The following is a 5,113-nucleotide window of genomic DNA, read 5'->3' as shown; positions in this document are numbered from 1 at the left end:
GGCCTAGCACTACAGACACCAACTCCAGATAAACCATACACAGAGAAAGTAATGTCTAAAAGTTTAATTACTTCACATATGGAAAAGCACTTCCTCTTCCGGAGACTCGACTCCTACAGGGGCAGTGCCTAGGACAGTGGATGGGTGTGCTTGGAAAAGGACGTGCCTGTGCCCTGTGCTGATATTGACTGGCTCGGGACACAGGTTCTTTGGACACCTGGGCCCGGTTGTTAGCAGGGCGCATCCATTTGTCAGTGAAAGGCTGGCTGTGTCCCTTGGGTTTAACTTGATGAACACAACCAGTGTTATCTTGTGCTGTTTTTGCCTTTGCAGTTGGAATTTTGTCACAGCAGACCTGCCTACTAACTGGAGCTTGAGGTGTGTCTGGATGCTCATTCTTCTGTGAGGAAGCATGCACATGGTGAATCCCCAATTTATCTTCCAGAACCCTTCCAACAGATGTCATGAGGTCCTGAGCTTCAGTGACCTGTCGGGACCTGAAAAATCTGTTCAAGCCTGATGCTCCACTTTGGCAGGTGCCTGAGTCCTTAGCATTTTGCAGTAAGTCCCCCTGTCCTTTGTCTTTGGCTGTCAAAATTGAAACAATGGCATTTTTAATCTTGTCCCCAAACTTCTTTTCATGGTTATTTGACCCATGTGTTTGGACTGGCCTCATCCCTGAAAGCTGTACTTCCTGCTGGGGACTTCCATATTCCTTTTTGTCACTTGGACCAAAGATATGGCAAGTCCACGGTTCCTGAGGTTTGGAGATCATGGTGAGATTTTCTCTGCAGGACAAAGGGTTCATGTCCTTGAAGAAGGACGGAGAGGCCCCTGAAGCCAGCATATCTGCAGCAAGCAGAACCTCAGGGGCACAGTCTTGAAGGAATGTTCCAGTTGCACAGTCCTGCAGGACAACACCAGGTGCCAGGCAGTGAGGTGTGCTCACGCCCGAGTCTTCTGGACCCTGAGCAATGGGTCTGGAATGGGATGGACTTTCACTGGTCTCCAGAGAGTCACTGTTGATTGGAGACTTTGTCATCTCCCCAGCGTCTGTGGTACATGCCCAGTAGGATGAATCCTCCTCTTCTGCCTCTTCCAGATGTCCGATCTCCCTGATACTTGTTGACTGGGATGCCACACTGAACTCCCGAACTAATACCCCTTCATGCATTTCTTTATAGGCCATACCCTCACTCTTCTGTGGTTCATACACACCCTTGGCTAGGCCTGGACTTGGCTCTGGATTGTGTATCCAAGGTCTAAGGACTTTATCACGGTGCCAGGCTCTGCCCACGAGACTATGAGAGGTAGAAAGGGAAGTCAAGTCATCCTCCTGGACAGTTGTAGTGGCCTCAGAATGTCCAGAGTTGTCACAATTTGGAGGCTCCTTTAGAAATTCTGGCTGGAGAGCAGGAGGCGCCTTCGGTGTAGAAGATTGCACAGTGCTGCTGATTTCCATCACTTTCTCCTTTGCGGTGTTCTCATTCTGAAAAGGTTCTGCCAGGACACTGGACTTTCTGTTAGTACAGATTCCTCTAGAGTCCCAGGAGGACAAAGAGGCATTGGACGGTGAAGATGTAGCTTTGTTCTCATTGAATACATGTATGGTCTTGAGGCCTCTGAGGGGCAGGCTCCATCTGTGCCTTACCAGGCGTCTTGTAAGATGTGTTTCCAGCACCTTCTGAGTGCCGGTATCTAGGAAGGAAGCCTCGGAGGTTTTTTTGCAGATGGTTGCATCATTCATGGATGATTTTTTCCAAGTGTTCATATTTGTGTTTGAGTTGGCATGAGGGACTGTAGCATGGTCAACACTGCTACATTGATAAATGGCCACTGGCACCTTACTTTCTTTGGTACCTCTCCACTTGCTGCGTGAGTAGTTTTTCAGGGTTTGTTCTAGCTGCCTCTTTCCTGGTCCTATTGGGGAAACAGTTCGTGAATCTCTTCTTGGGGGTCTCATATGGTATGCTTCCTCCTGTGTGTCTGAGATTTCTTCAAGAAATTTGCCTTGGTGACCTTCGGACCTCCAGTAATGATCTCTCTCAAATCTTCCTAGGCATTTTGTCACATCCTTGCCTGAACCTCTTCGAGTTTGAAACATCTCTGGACCCTCTGATGGAACACTCAAGGGATGCTGGCTGCTTTCATCTGCCAGTGATGAGGAACTAGAACGCTGACCATTAACTTCTGCCTCAACCATCCCTGCCAGTTTGTCCTGTGATTTCATCAGTTCCAGAGATAGCTGGACCTTTTGAGGCCACTGGCCCTGGTGCTGTATGAAGCTCTTTTTTAAATGCTGTTCCAGCTGCTCCCGGAGCTTGGGGTTAATGAATTCCCCCGGGAGGTGGACCACAGACTCATGGCCCTGGGCCAACCAACTGCTTGAAGTGCGTGGATTACATGCTTCCCAGGATTTTTTCACCATGGCTGGTAATTCGCTTCTACTTTCCTGTTGCTTCCTTAAAAGGTGGCGCTCTAGGTGTTGAACAGCAGGTGGGACAGAGAATTGAGACCTTGGTGATGTACTACGAGAAGTCCCATAATCCATAATTAGAGATGGATGGCATGGTGACTTTCGGGGAGAGGATGGGTCAGGGGCTTGGATTTGGAGTTCAGGCACTGCTGGAGCTGGGGTGGAGTGGAAGTTCTGAGTCAAACTTTGGGATTTGACAGAGTGATGAAGCAGGGGCTTTGAGGAGGTAGTCTGTGGAGGTACCATAGTCTGATCGTGTATTGGGATGTATATAGATAGAACATTGAATAAGATAGAGGGGAAATCCTGCAGGGACCCTGCCATATAGACAGTAGCCACAAGGGACTCGCTGTGGAGAAAGGGGAGGCCCCAGAAAAGCTGGCTGTATTTCATGGGGAAATGATCACCCGAGGCCTTCTGGCAGAATGACTGCTGGTGACCTGCAAACTTCTCTGATGTGCATTTTCTGCTCCAGAATTGTTGTGTCGTGGTGGTGGTCTGTCTGCTGATCCAAGACTCCAGCATACTTCCCATGGGGCCCAAAGCATGGTCAGAGTTTTCTTTTCCTATCCCATTGTTAACTTTCAGCTCCACCCCCTTTCTATTCTGAAGTTCCAGCTCAGGGTCAATGAAACAGAGTTCCCCAGCCTCTATCTGCCTGGAAGAGGGGCCTGTCCAGAAGGAGGCCTCTTGGTGGCTGAGACAAAGATGGTCTTGCATGGAATCTCCATGGGATAAATTGGAGTGGCCCCAGGTTTTGGCAGCTAGCTGGTACCAGGAAGGTCTTGAGACAGGCCTGCTTGTTTGGTCAAAGCCTTGTGTGGTTGTTGTAGGCCTATGTGAGTTGGCAAGGTCTGACTTGGTTTTGGTAGGCCTTCCAGAATATTCAAGATCAGGGATTGTTGAGACAGACCTGCTTGTTTGTTCAAGCCCTAGGTTTCTGGAGGTAGGCCTGCTTGAGTTGTTTGGGCCTGAAGTAGTTGAAGTAGGCCTGCTAAAGTCATTAGAGCCTGGAATTGTTGAGTTAGGCCTATGTGACTGGTCAAGGCCTAGGGATGTTGGGATTGGAGAAGGCAAACCTTTCAAAGGTGCACTTTGTGAATTCCACAGCACTTTCCACTCACACTGAGGGGATATCATGCTGGGATCTTGAATGCATGGAGGACAAGCCACAGGGTCAGGAGGATGAGATGGGAGGGAAGGTGCCCTTGGCGGTGATGGTGGTGGTGAATGGTATCTTCCGGGTGCCTGAGAGTCACTCATGAACAATTGCGATTCAGTAGAAGCTGAGGAATCCAGCAGGACAGGTGACAAGATTTTAGAATTTTGGGGCAGCAGGTGTTCCTGGGGATGAGCCGAGGAAGCCTCTAGGGGCTTGGTGGCCACAGACTCCTCTGTGGGCTGCCTAGGTGGCAGGTGAGCTTTGTCAGCTTCTGGGTTGGAGTCTTCACCTGAGGCATCTTGTCTTAAGAGCCTGCAAAAGCTGATGATATTGACAAGCCTCTGTTTTGTGCTGTGGGAGAAAGGAGATGTCATTGCAGCCAGGAGAACATGGGGACAGGAGGCTGGGCAGTCTGAGTAGGGAAGAGCCCTCACAGACCATCACAACCAATGTCCTACACTGTTCTTTTTACAAAGCCCTTTTCCACTCCAGCACTATACCCATGACCCACTCACCCCGAGGGCCCCTTTTCCCTTGGTATCTTTATGCCCTGGTCTGGGTGATCACAGACCTCACAAGGAGTGAGGACCAGAGGGAATGGAGATGGCTCACCTGTGCAGAAGGGAAACCAGTACCTTGTCCTCCTTCGGTTTCTTCCTGCAGCCTCTGTAACCTGGAAATGGAGACTGGGTTATGGCGGGGTAAGGAGGGACCTGGTGTCTTACCACAGACTGAATGAAATGTCCCTTCAGTAGAAATGAAAAGTTAAACAGGAGCTCAGGCTCTGTGAGTAATCCTGCATGAACAAATGCACCGAGAGCAAGGCACAAGTGTGGCAGGACCAGGTGCTTCCACTTCTAAGAAACTCCATGGCTTCTTGATCTCCATGTGGAGGGGAGGGAGGGGCCAGTGTCCTGAAATAGGAAAATGTCTCAGAGAGGTTTATCAACCCATTAGCCTTCAAATCAGGCAAAATGGTACCCCTTCCTCTCACACCATCTCTCCCAGGGTGCACCCAGGCCTGGCTGTCCCATAGCTTCTTTCTGAACCCAGAACCTGGGAAGTGTCTTCAGTACTTGGTTCCTTCGAAGGAGAAGCATCCTTGAGGGTTCTGCAACTCATTTGGTGTCATTACTGGGGGCAGGTTTGGCTGGTGAAGAAGTCACCTTGAAGGGGAAGGAATTAGCCTACCTCTCATGGTCCTGGTTTTCTTCCTGACCTTGATGCGTTTTCTCTTCACCTGACAGAGAAAGACAGCACCTGTAACCCCATTCACTGATCCACAATATGGGCAAAGTGTCTCTGTGAGGGCCACCATGGATGTCATTGGTCATTGTTGTGTCAGGAAGCAGATGCTCAGCTCTGAACTACCAACAGTTGTTCTTGAGACCAGAGGTCCCTCGTGTCCTGCATCATGGCCACCTCACATCAGCTCCAGTGACCCTGCAAGCATGCTTGATGTAGGGGACACAGGA

The 5,113-nt window shown here is 49.8% G+C and overlaps 1 long non-coding RNA gene across 1 annotated transcript; it reads right to left on the bottom strand.

The window, feature by feature from the left end:
* Positions 1 to 3,903: 3,903 nt before the first annotated feature.
* On the bottom strand, positions 3,904 to 4,879 carry LOC127229072 (uncharacterized). Its single transcript, XR_007835107.1, has 3 exons — positions 4,830 to 4,879; positions 4,251 to 4,311; positions 3,904 to 3,989 (listed from the first exon to the last, which is right to left on the bottom strand). It is a non-coding gene; the product is annotated as an uncharacterized LOC127229072 (long non-coding RNA).
* Positions 4,880 to 5,113: the final 234 nt, after the last annotated feature.

The sequence above is a fragment of the Phodopus roborovskii genome, unplaced genomic scaffold (assembly GCF_943737965.1).
Source record: "Phodopus roborovskii unplaced genomic scaffold, PHOROB, whole genome shotgun sequence".
In the NCBI taxonomy this organism is placed as follows: Eukaryota; Metazoa; Chordata; class Mammalia; order Rodentia; family Cricetidae; genus Phodopus; species Phodopus roborovskii.
This window is presented reverse-complemented; position numbering and strand designations above follow the sequence as displayed.